Source organism: Protopterus annectens, chromosome 1.part1 (genome assembly GCF_019279795.1).
Source record: "Protopterus annectens isolate FY-2018-M chromosome 1.part1, PAN1.0, whole genome shotgun sequence".
Taxonomy (NCBI): Eukaryota; Metazoa; Chordata; order Ceratodontiformes; family Protopteridae; genus Protopterus; species Protopterus annectens.
The window spans coordinates 1,653,620,476-1,653,636,748 of NC_056726.1; the positions used below are offsets into that span (position 1 = coordinate 1,653,620,476).

The 16,273-nt window shown below is 39.0% G+C and overlaps 1 pseudogene; it reads left to right on the plus strand.

The window, feature by feature from the left end:
- Positions 1–1,092: 1,092 nt before the first annotated feature.
- The window catches only part of LOC122816578, a 131,578-nt pseudogene continuing 116,397 nt past the window's right edge, over positions 1,093–16,273 (plus strand).

Here is a 16,273-nt window from a genome sequence, read left to right on the forward strand (position 1 = left end):
AACTTGACCAAGAAAGAAAGTGATTTGTTGGGTCCTTTAATTAACAATAGAGAAATACGTATAATGAAACCCGACAAAGGGAATGGAGTGGTAATAGTGGAAAGAAATGATTACACCAACATTATGATGGAAATGCTTATGGAAGATAGTTATACAGAGAGTAGTATTATTGAAATCAATATTAGTCACAAAAAAATCGACTTGCTCTTGGATGATATGTTGTACCAAGGACAGGTTTGTGAAAAGGAACACGAGTACATGAAGAATTCTTTCCCAGTAGTCAGTAGAATATTTGGGATTCCAAAAATTCACAAAGGCTTTAACAACATAAAATTTAGGCCGATAGTGGATGGAAAAAGAAGTAAGACATGTTTTATCAGTCAATTTTTAGACCACGAGTTGAAAAGGGGTTTGACTTCTTTTAATTACATTACAAGAGATTCGTGGAACTTTTTAGAAAAATTAAAAACAGTTAATATTAATGATAATATTACATTTCTTACAATTGATGTTTCTAATTTATTCACTGTTATACCCCATGACATGGGGCTTAGTTGGTTGGAAACACAATTGGTGAAAACAGGTATTTACAACCAAGATCAAATTAATGTATTTATAACACTCATGGAAGCCGTCCTACACAATAATTAATATATATTTTGAAGGCCAATTTTTTAAACAGTTAACAGGAGTAGCCATGGGGGCAGAGTGTGCCCTCATCTACGCAAATTACATAATGGCGATTTGGGAGCAGGAATTTGTGTTCCCAACCTTTTACTTTAAACATATAAAGCAATATACTCGTTATTTGGATGACATTTTTATTATATGGAATGGCAACACAGAGGCGCTTGAAAAGTTTATTAAATACATAAACAATACTGTCGAATTTTTAAAATTCACTCAGCAATTTAGTAAGGAAACAATATGTTATTTAGATGTACAATTAACCATAGACAAGGTCAATAAATGCATAAAATCGGATATATATAGGAAAAGTACTTTTTCAAATTCCTATTTGGATTTCAACAGCTGGCATCCTCACCACCAAAAAAGAGCAATAATTAAAGGGCAAATGTAAGAGCAGCAAGAATGGTGAGTGACGATGATGCAATAATTAAAGGACAAATGGTAAGAGCAGCAAGAATGGTGAGTGACGATGATGCAATAATTAAAGGGCAAATGGTAAGAACAGCAAGAATGGTGAGTGATGATGATGCAGTTATACTGGAATTGGATTTTATGCTAACCATGTTTCGAAGACGGGGTTACCCTGAGGATTTGTGTAATAAGGTCAAGAAAGAAGTGGTGTATAAAAGACTAACAGGCTTTTATCAAGCCATAATTAAGATGAATATTAGTACTGACACTAACAATAGTCTGAGAAAAAATAATCAGGACATCAGTATGAATTTAATTTTTATAACCACTTACAACCAGGATGTGGAATGGTACATTGAGATGGTTAAGAAAAATTGGGGCTTCCTACAATTATACAAGCAAGTAACAACAAAAATAGGGGTGGTCCTCAAGTTTGTGTTTCGAAGAGACCAATCTTTTAAAGAACTTTTACAGAAGAATGGTTGCTTAAACAATAACATAACGGGTAGGAGGTGTGGTAATTACAAATGTGATAGATGTTCCATTTGTAAACATATTATGATAACAGGGGAATGTATCAGGGTTAACCATAATAAAATTCCCATTGTAGGACATTACGACTGTAACACACAGAATGTAGCATATGTTGCACAATGTCAGGAATGTCCTGTTTTTTATGTGGGAAAAACAGCTAGACAATTCCGAGAAAGAATAAGGGAACATTTACTGGACATAAAACATAATAAAGTTACCAATGCTCTAGCTAGGCATTTAATGACAAATTCTGATCATGAGTTTAGGTTTTGTGTGATACAGCTCATTAGAAAAGATGTACAAGGGAATACTTTAGACATCCACCTGGACATAAGTGAATTAAAATGGCAATAACGTTTAGATGCCCTTAACTAGCCAGGCATCAATGAAAGTATCAGTGTAGCACCCATTCTTAAGTTAAAACATATTTTAGGGTAATTTATTATTATATATTTTAGGTTTTGTATTGGTCCAATACTGGTTATTCATTTAATAGAAGGAATTGACGTTAGTATTTTATTTCCTTATGCACTTTATTGAAATGGTTAGGGCATTTATAGTTACACAATAGGATTTGAATTTTAGTTTCCTTTATTATTAACTTACAATATTAATAATATGTGAATACAATATTATGTTTATATGCCGTATGGTCTATTATGAATGTTTAAATAATTTCATTTTGGTGTTGTATTATGATGCTTCTTTGTGGATTCTTTTTAAGAGGTTTTATCTTAGTGTTTTTTTACACATGTTTGTTTTAATTTAAATAGCAACAGGTTTCAGTTAATTAATTGACTGAACAATTGTAATTAGGAAGTACTTATAAACAAACGATTTGGGTTTGTTCATTGTTCTGAAGAAGTCCGTTATGTAAGGACGAAACCTGGGTTAACAGAGTTCATTGTGTTTCAGTTTTATGTGCTTTGCTGCCAATAAATACTTTTTGGACATCCATTTCATTACAACTTTATCTGGTTTGTGGAACAGTTCATTGTTGAATATGGATACTCCCCCACCTTTTGTATTTCGGTCCGGGTTTTGTAGCCAAAATGTATGGTATGAGTTGTAGCCTGGTCGTCCTGGGGTGCTCTCTGGAGCCTTAAACCAGGTTTCTGTTACTGCACATATATCGATTTTCTCCATACTGAGGAGTGCCTTGAGTGCATGCATTTTGAGGTTTAGACTTCTGGCATTGAGTAGCATTACCCTCAGTTTTTGTTATTTGTGCTAGTTATGGCGGTGGGTTTGTCTTTTGAGCCTTGGCTAAAAAAGGCACTATGGGGGTTGCAAGAGCCTTGGCCAGTATTCGAAAGCCTAAGGGTGACAGGTGTAAGCTGTTTTTAGCAAAGCAGCATGGCTTGTAGAGCATGTCATCCCAGGCTGACAGACACTCGATCCCCTTTGAATGACACCAGAAGCTTATCCAATTGTTGAAATTGATAATTTTTTTCTCTATACTGTGGTATCAATCTTGGTGATAGATAGTGGACTGAACTTTGACCATCTTGTTTCCACAGTGATGAGGACTCCCCTCTATGTGGCACAACTTATAAGTAAAGGTATGGCTTGCAGATCTAAGGAAATTATAGTCTCACTGTATTTGGCCCTCATTAGACCAATAATCAAGTAAAATGAGCCATTTGGCATGTACTTGACTAGGCACTTACAGCAGCTGGGGTGACCTCAGAGGTTCTTGACAAAGAAAATACAGGGTGTAAACAACATGAACTATCCAGATAGACAAAGCCCTATCCCTTTCTGCTGTCTTCTACTGACTATTATGGGGGGACCTATGCCTGACCTACAAGACACTCACAAATCCAGCCCAGATGGAGCTGCTACACATCTGAAAGTCAAACAAAATAAGGGTCACCTGATTTAGGGATCTAAACTTAGTCAGTGACTCAAACAAAACATGCTGGAGAGACAGATATGTGTCTTAGGGATTGCTACTTCTTTGGAACAGGCTTCCAATTCATTTAAGCAGAGCTCTTCACTGGCCTTCTTTAAACACAGTTTGGATCAATGGATGTCAATCACTAATTCACATCTGGGTGGTGTCTGTGTCCCATATGGACAGGGAAAATCTGTAAAATACTCAATACATAGGCACAAATCCATGCAATCTACTTGCCCCTAGGGACCATATATTGGGTAAAGTTGGATTATAGTGGCTTAGGCTTGTAAGGGCTCCTAAGACATCTGCCTAGTAATCTCATATGACCCTATGAACCAATAACCAAGGTCACAATCAAACCCTGCACCTTATGTCTAGGAGGTAAAGGCTTAACTATTATACCAAACCTGCTGTCATTCTTTATGAGTCACATCCAACTAGAGTGACTCAGAGAGTTTTCAAATAGGTTGCAATGTCTTTCTTCCATATCACACATACACACACTAACAGGGCAACTGATTGTCCCCAATAAACATTATAGAATGTCTTTGGAATGTGACATTATATTGTTAATACTGGCAATAACTATAAGGTCATTTTTATGGATCTTCTGACATTTTGTTTTAATACCCATTTAGAATATGTTGCTTTCCTTGAAGACTATTAGACAAGCTTTACATCCTTGTCTAACTTATACAGAGCAACAAGAGGTGCTTAAATATTTGCAGGTGTTCTCTAAATGTATAAGGAATAATTTTTTGATGTCTTACTATACTGCTCCACAAAATTAGCGTAGCTTCCCTGCGGTTATTATAAAAAAAAATCATAAATGATTTAATCACTTGCTCTGCACATTTTGCTTGGATTTCATTCATGCAAATTAAGGACAGCAGATAATGCTGCAGAATATTGCAATATGTGTGATATTTAATGGCAAAATAATCATCATTTATACCATGTAACATATTAGCCTCCCTACTGAAATGTCAGCACTCGGAAAGCAGAGTGCAGAAAAGAATGAGAAAAAAAAGACTGAAAATATGGGAGAAGAGTGACTTTCAAAAATTGCTCTTCTCCTTAAAACTTCTTTTTGCAGGGGGCAAGCCTTCCACACCCCTGAACTTATATATGCCAACTCTGAGATCACCATACTGCTCAGAAAAGGGAATATTCTAAGAAGAAATGGCATCTCGGACATGGTGTGTGTGTCTACATATATATATATATATATATATATATATATATATATATATATATATATGTATATGTATGGATGTACGTATTTCGGGACTTGCTTTAGTGGGTTCTGACTTCTCTAATGGTTACAAAAAATGGCATTATTTATCTTTGATCGAAATATCATGCATTAGAATAGAGTTTCATGCACAAAAATAACTTTGTGTAAAGATGTGGTACATGTTTAAATTCTTAGAAGATGTGTATTGCCATGCCAACATGATTGCATCATCACGTTAGCAAATCCTTATACTTTTTAAGAAAGCAAATATCGCTTTCTGAATTATAATTTTGACCATTAGCACTTCTTAATGTAAAAGAGCATATTGTGTGCAGCTTGTGTGATTAGAGTACACATGAATTTTATAATGCTTTTAATTTTGGTATAATTATTTACAGAAGACAAAAAAAAATCCAAACAGTTCTGAAAATGCTGTGAGAAAATTACTGGTAAATGGAAATGTAGTTTTCTTGTTATTTTTAATACAGATTTTTAACTCGTATATAATTAAAGATTGGCATGGAAATATACTGCAGGTTTTAAAATTCATCTTTGTAGAACTTGTAGGGAAGCATCAGAACATTCTACCTAGATGGCAGATTCTCGACATTCAAGCTTACGCCATCATTTTGCAGTTATTTCTATCCGTTGCACAGCCTGCTACCAATAAATTAAGAAGCAATCAATAAAGTGAGCAGGGACAACAGCCTGATAGATATTTGGCAGTTAATCTATTTTACCACAAAGTATTAGTCTTTGTATTATACCCAACATGATTACTGTCATGGGCGGACTACTTCCTTATTTCTGACTCTTTAATGAATTGAGCAGTCAGCAGGGAAATTAATATCAGTTGAATTTCTAACCATGCAAGGGTAGAGCTGCTGAATTCAGCTCAGTTAAAATGTCCATACCCTACAAAACAAATACCAGCATGCAAAAAAAAAATATAATCACTTCCATCACTCTTTCCTTTCATGCATGTATAAATATAACGTGCAAACCATTTCATTTACATTTGGTATTGTTTTAAATTCTGAAACAGCAACTCCATGCACCTAAGTAGAAATGAAAAACAGAAGACTGGAAATATCAGAAATTACTCAGAAAATGCAAATGAAACAACAGGGATTCAAACAGACCTTGAATGTAACTATAGAAGAATCAAGAGATGTCTAAGGAAGTATATGAAATGGCAACTCAAAATCAGTGTGTTAGGTTAACAAAACTCAGACACTGGCATTATAAACTTTACAAAATGCTTGCTTTTAGTGAATTTCTGCTCAGTTGAAAATTTCTCATTTTTATTGCTTTAGCATTAATTTTGCTACTAATGATTTTCCTGTATTCCCAAGTTTCAGTGTCTCAGTCCCCTTTCACATCTCTATAAACTGAAGATCAGTTAAATAGACAGTTTTCAGAAACAAACAGCAGACTGTGTTAAGTAAGCTAACACTGTGAGCAGCAGCACACAGATAGAGGGTAATTGTGAGGCACGCATTGCATGACCATGCCAGTAGGAAAACAACACGGTATGCATTCCATGCAAATGACTGCATAATGGCATGCAAATGACTGTCAATATGCTAATGAGAAGCATTGCATACACAGGTAAACAATACAGACTTTGCAGCCTAATTCAGAAAAGTATAACATGTGCATGGTGTGCAGTGAACCTCAGCTTGTCTAAACACAATATTTTTTTGTTGAAACAAGTTTATTTTTCATGCAAAGATGTTAGGAAGAACATGTGCTATAGCTGGTCATATATTTGTTTATCATTTGTTAACCGGGAAAGTCCGACTTGGAATGAAGCCAATTTTTAGTGGTGGCCTGGGAAGAAACACTCCAGATACCTGTCCTTATAATATGTTTGTGTCTGCCTCGGGAACCAATGTCAAGGATGCTGCACACCACTGTCCATATGTCAGAAGATTCATCAGCAGCTGACATACCATCATATCCACAACCTGGTCATAATCAACCACTATTGTGTGCATAGAAGTAACATACCTAGGCATGTGCTGTCCTCGCAAGGAATCAAGTGGGTTTTATGGACAATCTATCCTCATGGCCATGGAGATCTGTGTATCATTAACCTGCATTGCTACAGGAACCTTACAGTGTCTGAAAGGAGACAATTTAGTAGTTTCACAGGCCTCAGCCCCATAAATCCAATTCCAGTTCACAGAACTAATGCCACAGTATATGGTGGAGCATATTCAGATTCCACAAAGGAAAGAACCAGCATTATTTTGGTATCTTATGACATAGGTTATTTCACTGAGATCCTGGGGACACTGACTGCACCAGCATTATACTCAAGGCCCTACCTGCATCACATGGCATCTGACATATCACCCAGAAGAAATTCCACTCAGTCATCTGCATGGTGGTGTACAGTGCACAGGATATCATTTGCAGTGCATCCATAAGCCATTGAGGTAGTTCACGAGTCACATATCTGGCACACATGTGTTTAATGTGGGGGACTTTTCCACAAGGTAATCTACTTGATAAGTGCTCCCAATGATAGCCACAGAGGTCATGAAAATCTGGTTCAAGGAGTAGAAATAACAGACCACTGAAAATGGTGTTTGTGTTGTGGGCTGCAGGTGAGGCGGGATATGAATTAGAGGCATGGCTGATGACCTTCATCCACAAACCCTACAATGTGGCAGATTTGGCAGGCAAGACTACACCATTTCAGATGAAGAATATCAGTGAATGTGTTCAGGCTACTGCAACCCCACTTCTTCTGCTTGGATACATCTTTTTGCACATTGCAGCATAGTTTGAAGACCTGCAGCAAGATATTTGCTGTCTCTGTCATGCTGCATAAAGTGGTGAAATGAAAACTGTTACATTAATGGGTGGTCATAGCACTTCCTGTCAAACATGTGGCAGCAGTAGAGTGAAACCAGATGAGGAGTTGTCAGACGAACCACCTATAGTGGGTTCTTACGTGATACAGAGGTAGGTATAATAAATCATGACACTGGCAAAGAGGTGATGCCTGATCCACAATTATGAGCAGTGTCAAGACAAATAAAGAACTGCTGCCTGCATTAGCACACCTAGACTCTGCATCACAGTACAACAGACTGGCAATGTTGTCTTTAGACATTACAGTAAGCCACAGGGGTAGATATCACAAAGTCATAATCATTTCCACTGGTGGGGATTGAAGTAACAGAGGACAGCAAGGCTGGAAAAGGTGAGTGGTCATGGGCTGTATCTGCAGTAAGCACTCACAGGGATATGTTGTTATGGTTCATGGGCTGTATCTGCAGTAAGCACTCACAGGGATAGGTGGTTATGGGTACCAGAGATCACTTCCTTCAGTGACAGAATGGTGCTTCAATATGTGAAATGCTGGGTTTGTGTACCACGTGGCCCTGCAGATGCTTCCACTGTAATGTTATGGCAGAATTATGGCATCAGCTATACTGTGCTATATTCAGGAATGGGTAGGTGTTACATGAGATAATGCTAGAGGAGATAAAACCAGCACTGAACTATGGGACCTTGAGTGGCCTGCATAGTAAGGTTTGCTAAGAACAGAGCTGGAAGAGTGTTGACCACATCCAGTTGAGCATCTATGGTGAGGCATGGCGGTCACAGTGGAGCAGGAATAGTGGTAGGTCCATGAGTACATCCAAAGCTAATGGTGAAGGTAGCCATGGACAGTGTGGTTATCTGGGGGAAAATGTGTGCCACCTGTGCTAGCCTGATTTGCAATTCTGCCATGTGTAACAGTCCCCTACCATGATTTTAGTGTCCATTTAATCAGAGCTGTAGAATGCTACGTGCACTGTCACTGACATCAGCAGACATATCTACTCCACATCTCTCTTTGTGGTGAAACTCTGATTCCCCTACAGGCTTTGCAGTAGTTGAAAGTCTTCATACTGGCCATATAATAAATTAATCAACTCTGTTATGGTCTGATTAGTGGCCAGCTGTGTCAGAATCACTGACCTGCATGTCCAATGACTGATGCCATATCCAGGGAATGCTCTACTGTCATACGGCACAACTCTACAGTGATTCAGAACTCTGAGCACAGCCCTTTAATTGTCTCTGTAGTGGTACTGACTGTATATCATGATCGGGCTGACATGAATGGGATGGCTATGCAAAACACTGGTGATGTCAGACGTTCATTGAGGATATCCACAGTCTTCTATGTGAGTGAAATGAGACTTCCCTCAAATATTAAATGTGCTGATACTGCCACTGTGATCTCTGCATGTGCCAGGAGAGCAGTGGCACAATTATCTGCCTCCAGAGAGCTGATATCTGAAATGTGCCAACATATTTTGTTGGATGTTCTCTCAGAGTAAACTGTGAATGCATACAAAGACTATACCAGTTACAGAAATGCTTGTACATATTTGTGAATTCCATATCCGTGAAGCATACAAGTTGCAACATGCTATTACGAAATAAAGTCTATAGGCACTACAAAATGCTCTGCCAGCTCAGAAAGTAGTGGTCTCACAGTGATATTAAATTTTTCAACTGTGTCAATGAATTGTAACTATGCCAGCATATACAGTAAAGAAGACATAATTAGCAAAGTTCATGCTGTACAGGAACATGACCTTGAAACTGAACATCAGTACTATATGGTATGAAATGCTGCAATTGAAAGCTGAATATGTTAGCGACCATCCTTAAAACATGTGCATAATTATTTGTTTAAATTGTGAGACATCCTGCACCTCAGTAATTTGTACTGGAAGATTTCTCCATGTGGAGGGGCAGATTTTAGGAAAGATCTTTCACAGATGGCTATGAAAAGATTAAGTTGGTGCTTTTTTTTTTAGGTAACGAATAGTTTGTGATATACCAGTAATTTGTTATCAGGGGAAGAGGGTATCAGGATAATATCTATCCTTAAGTAGTAGCTTAAAGGTCAGCAAATTGAATAGATAGGAACCACTAGTAGACATGAGAAGCCATTTAGCCTCAATATTACTGGTGCAGTGATAATCTGCAGGCCAGCGAGATGAATAAATCAGAGAATTGTAAATTTTATGGCTTGCAATACTGTGTTATTTTGACCAGAAATTGAGTGGCTTTAAGAAGTGCATCTTCCAGCCTAAGACATAACATGGTAATGTTACACAGCAATTCTACTGACATATTTAACTTTAGGCAAATTACCATCCTGTCTTCTCTTTCTAAAATCTTGGAAAAAAGCATTCATAGGCGACTCTTCCAATACATCTTGTAAAACACCCTGCTGATCCCTACACAATATGAATTTTAACCTGCTCATAGCACAGTGACTGCTCTTTTAAACTTTACTGATATCATCAATAAGGCAAAAGTCATTGGTATATTATGTCTTCCCTATTTCTAGATCTGTTAAAAGTGTTTTTAACACAGTTTTTCATAAATTTCTCCTGCTACAAATGTCTACTTTAGATTTTTCAAAGTCTACTTTTCTTTATTTTTTTATACTTATTTATCTGAACAATATCAGTCTATAAAGTGGTCCTCATCCATCTCTGTATATCTCTCAGTTAAACTGGTGCAACTCAAGGTTCTATCCTTGGTCTTCTTCTCTCTAATATATTTATCAATAATCTCCATATTTCCTCTCAACCATCTTGTCTTGTTCAATATGCAGATGATTCAACACTCATCTGAACATTTGACAGTGCATCCCATCTTCAAATTATCATTCTGGATGCATTCAGCACCATGTAATACTGGCTTCATAATAACCCACTTTTGCTTAACCTGCCCCCCCCAAAAAAAAAAAAAAAAACTACTATTATTTTTCCAAAAGACACCTGATAATAATGAAAACAAAGTTCATAGTACTTTTCTAAACAATACTCCACTCGAAGTATTTTCTCATACCAAACTGCTAGGTAAAATAATTCATAGCAACCTAAGGTTTGATCTCCATATACAGAACTGCATAACACACACACACACACACACACACACACACACACACACACACACACACACACACACACACACACACACACACACACACACACACACACACACACACACACACACACACACACACACACACACACACAAATCAGAAGTTAGGTGTGTTATAAAGAGTTAAAAAAATTCTAACTTTCTCCTGCAGGATTGCCTTATTCATAGGTTCATAGGTTGGTACTAGGCTATCGGCCCTAGGGCCTATACAAGCCTAGCCATAACAATTCCCTGGCTATTTCTTCCCACACTATTTACTTCCCTGGACCCCTGTCTAGCAGGGTGACTGACGTGATCCCCAGGGTGAATTTCCTTTCTCCCATCCAATCATCAAGGTTCCCTTTGAAAAGGGCCAAAGAGGCACTCTGCTTTACATGTATGGGCAGTCTATTCCAGAGTCTGGGGAGTCTCGGGGTCAGGAACCTATCTCTCCAGCATGTTTTGATTATTGTGATGACAAGGTTTAGATCCCTTGAGCGTGTGGCTCTGAGGGATTGGGATTTCTTTACGTGTAGCATGTCCAACAGGTCTGGGTTTGACATGGCATTGCATGTTAAGCAGAGATTGCCTTGGAGTAGATGATATGTGACAGAGTATAGCTGGAGTTTTTTAAGGTGGTCAGCATAGGGCATCTGCTTTAGGCCTGTGATTCTTTTATTGCGTTATTTCTGCGGCCTTTCCATTTGTTGCAGATGTCTTGAGAGGTACATACCAAATGGGGTGTTGTATTATATAATGGGTCTAATGAGGGATGAGTACAGTGGGACAATGACCTCCATTTTTCTGGATGAAAAGTCCTTAGTTATGAGGTGTGCCACACAGAAGGATTTCCTGAATGCTGTGGCGATGTGGTTATTGAAGGTGAGACCACTGTCCACCTGTGTCCCTAAGTCTCTTATCACACTTTCGGTGTTTAGTGTACGGCCACCAATGAGGTAATTCACGGGTACATGTTTTTTCCCAAAGGGGATAACTGTACATTTCTTGACCTTGAGCTTGAACCCATGGCTCTGGCACCAAGCATCTGTTTCTGTAAGGCCCTTTTGTAGAGTATCCACATAATTTGGGGATTCAATAATTGCTCCCAGTTTGCAGTCATCTGTGAACTTTGTTAGCCAGAGTCCCTTAGTGTTGGCCTGTGCTTCAGAGAAGTAGATGCCAATCAAGAGAGGTCTCAGGACTGAACCCTGAAGTGCTCCATTTGTCACTTGTCTGGAGCTGGATTTGGAGTCAGCTACTTTTTCATTGTGTGTTCTGTCAGTAAGCCAGTTGGCAACCCATTGAGTGACGTAGGGATTAATGCCCAGCTTAGTAAGTTTATCTATGATTCCAAAGTAGGGGATGGTGTCAAAGGCCTTGGCAAGGTTCAGATAGACTGTGTGGACTGGCTTACCCTCGTCCACGCTCTTGGGACTGATTCGAAGAAGACAATCAAGTTCAGAAGACAAGATCGGCCCTTCACGAACCCAAACTGGGTGGGGTCCAGTGTTTTAAGGTTGCCAATGTCTTTCTTTATAAGTTCCATGATAATACATTCCATGGCCTTTCAGATCAGGCTCGTCAGACTGATGGGGCAGTAGTTCCCATGATCCAAGGTGGATTCCCCCTTGTGGAGTGGGATAACTGTAGCTGTGCGCCACTCAGTGGGCATGAAACCTGAGGGGAAGGAATGATTAAACATGACACTTTGGTGAGGTGCCAGTTCATTTTGTAGTTCATGTAGTACACAGCCCGGGATGTCACCTGGTCCCATGGATGCTGTATTCTTAGCTTTGGAGAGTGTGTTTTTTTTACCTGTGTGGCCGTTATTACCGGAATTTGGCAATCTTCCAGTACTGAGATGGGCCATTTAGGGGGTGAGGGGGGAGTGAAATTGGCACTGAATCGATCTGCCAGGATATTGGCAATATCCTTGAGATCAGTATATTTAATGCCATTCTGTTGCAGCTCAGAGCAGATCTGAGCATTGCTATTTAGATTCTTGACATAGTTATAGAATGCCTTGTGGTTGTCTTTGGAATCTTTGGCAATTTTATTTTCATAACTAGCTTTGGATGATTTTATGAGGGATCTCAACTTCTTACTGAGGCTGGTAAGGGAGTTTTTTGCATCCTGGGATTTTCCTCTTTTCTGCAACAGTTTCTTCCTTTTGTTGTAAAGTTTGTTTATGGCAGGGGATCACCAGATCGGCTTGCTTATTTTGGAGGAGAGCATCTTGGTTCTATTTGGGATGGTACAATTTATGCATGAGTGGATGTGCTCGTACAGTGCCTTAGTCTAGGATTCAGCAGACAAACTTTCAGTTCCCATCTGCATGGGTGTCATAAAGTTTGTAACTTCTGACTTGAGTAGCATGAAGTTGGCTTTAGAGAAGTTTTTTTATGGAGGTTTCCTTACTGGGGGGTGGGGATGGGATGTGGATGTTAAGGATGATTAGCTTATGGTCTGACCTGACCAATGAGGGGATGACCATAGGTGTGGAGCATCGATTTCCCATGCTGGTAATGACCAGGTCTAGGATATTGGAGCCCCTGGTGGGACTATGGATTAGTTGATCCAGGGCATTGGAATTTATGAATTCCAAGAACCGTTGGGCAAAGGTGTTGGTACACGAGTAGTTTTCCCACTTAATGGCAGGGTAGTTGAAATCAACCAGTATTAGGGTGTTTGGTTGTAAAATAATATTTTCCAGTATCTTTAGAAAGGTGTAATGAGAATCTTGGGGCATGGTGGGGGATCTGTCGCAAGCTGCAATTTGGATTGCAGTCTTACCTAGTGTTAGTTGCGCCTGGAGAATTTCAGACGCATTGTGTTGGGCAACTAACCTGGAGGTGTGAATATCTTTGGTGAATATGGACACTCCTCCACCTTTAGTGTTTTGATCCTGGTTTGGTGGCCGAAAAGTGTGGTAAGAGTTGTAGCCTGGTATTGCAGGGGTGCTCTCTGGAGCCTTGAACCAGGTCTCAGTTACTGCACAGATATCGATGTTCTCCATTTTTAGGAGTGCCTTGAGGGAGTGCATTTTGAGGTTTAGACTTCTAGCATTGAGTAGCATTACCTTCAGATTTTGCATGCTTGTACCTGTTACGGTGGTGGCTTTCTCCTTTGAACTTTGCCTAAAAAAGGCACTATAAGCGTGGCAAGAGCCTTAGCCAGTAACCTGAATCCCAGGGGCGACAGGTGCAGACCATCTCTGGCAAAGCATTGTGGTCTGTCTATCATGTTATCCCAGGCAGACAGATACTGGATCACCTATGAATGAAACCAGAAGCTTAGCCAATTGTTGAAGTCAATCATTTTGTCCTTATATTGTGGTATAATTCTGGGCAAAGGCAGGATACTACTCAGGGCTAGGGTCATACCTGCCTGGGCCACATGATCCAAGAGCTCTTCAATGTCTCTTTTCATGTAGTCCAGGGAGGTACGTCTCAAGTCTTTCACTCCAACATGGACAATGACAGAGTCATATTTGTACTTGTTGTGGAGTGACTTGAGTGCATGAGTTATGTGGTGGATCCTGGCACCCGACAGGCAGCTCACTGTAGTTTTCTCTTCGTTCAGCCTGGTGAGTGGGACATCAGTGTGCCTGACTATAGAGTCACCTATGACTAAAGTGTTAGGTACGGTGTCTTGCCTTAGGGGCTGTTGCTGGGTGGCACACTGGTGCTGTGAGCTATGTGACACTTTGGTTGTGATTGGTGTTTGTTTGTGTTTTATGGATATATCATTCATGATATATTTTCTGCCTTTTCTCTTATATGGTTCTCCCATTATGATAAACCATCATCTCTCTCTGAAAATGAAACTAGAGCAATGCTACAATAAAGTAGTGGGATTTGCAGCTAATCTGTTCATTATGCCTCCATGCTCAGAGCACACAAAAAGAGAACTGCCCTATCATCTATCTCATACACAGGGTTATAGGTTCATAAGTATATACTGGGCCTCCATCATCTATCTCATACACAGGGTTATATGTTCATAAGTATATACTAGGCCTCCATCATCTATCTCATACACAGGGTTATAGGTCCATAAGTATATACTAGGCTAATGACCACTAGAGTCCTTAAATGCCTAGTTGTACAACCCAAATGTGACAGACAAATTTGGGTGATTTACTGAGTGTCTCTGTCCATCATAGAAATAGGAGCCAGATCAGGGGTGAATTTCTGATTACCCATCAATTGGTACAAGTCACACTTAAATAGGGATAGAGAGGAACTCTTCTTCACATGGATGGGCAGCCATTTCCAGGGAATAAGAATTCTCTATGAAATATATCCGTCCTGCCAACATATCCTATTTATGCTGCAAGCAAATGTTAGGTCTTTTAATCTAGTAATTCTCATGTTATTTGTTTTATGAATGTGCAAAAGATTCATTAAACAGGCTCTAGGGATGCTTTGTATGCAAGTTGAAGATCACCTCTTAGAAGTCTGTGTGATACTGAGTAAAGAGACAGGGCTTTCAGGCAGTCAGCATAAGGCATTGTGTTTACTCCCTGTATTTATTTTGTAAGACATTCCAGTTGCTGCTTGTGCAGGTACATACTGAAGGAGGTATTATAATCTTTTTTTTTTTTTTAAACTTGTCCAAGTCTTTTGGGTTTCTAATACCATGACAGGAATGGACCCCATTCCTAAGTCAAAGTATAGTTAAAGTTCATGAAATTAGCATTGTTTCAATCTTTGATGTTAGCCAGAAGTTTTCTTCTCAGCACCCACAATGTGCACAATATTGACTCTTTCTGCAGTTCATAAGGAGTTACATGTATCAGTAACATATGCAAGTATGATAGTAAATACTTTTTAACAAGACGTGTTGCTCCTACTAGTATTGCAACTGTCTGTGTATCCTTCCACATTGCCTCATTTCTGCCTGCAAATCCCTGTATTTTATGACTTTGTGTCTCTGTATATAAGACACTGTAGTCACTGGGTGTAGAAATTTCAATGATCAATGCTACTTTTGTCTTCTTTACATGGACTACTATATCTGGTTTTCTCGCATCTATTTTTGAACCGTTGGTAATGGATGATCCCATGTGACATAAACTTCATCCTTTGCTATAATGCTTTGTGACTCATGTTTCCAATGTTTTTTAACTATTTCAGTGTTATGATGTTTGCATAATCCCCAGTGCAACACTCTTGCCACATTATTATGCCTTCCAGGTACAGCTGTTCTGCCGTTAGTATGTCACACAACTAGCAACGAGGTATGCAACTGTTTCCAATTCTGTTCTACAAAACCTGCATTTGTCTCTTTCTATCACATGTTCAGTGGATTTTGTAAAGTAACTTGTACGTAATCCACTATCTTGGACAGCCAATATTAACCTTTAGTCTTTTGTTTAATTCACCTCTCCTTAACTATTCCTGAGTTTAATCCTGATCAACATGAAGTTGTTGCAAGAGTTGTCTGTACTTCCAAATATATTTATGCATTTTCCACATTTTCTGCCTTCTCATATAATCGTTCACCTTATATCTTTCTTTTGTTTTTCGGCATATTCAGTTGCTGCC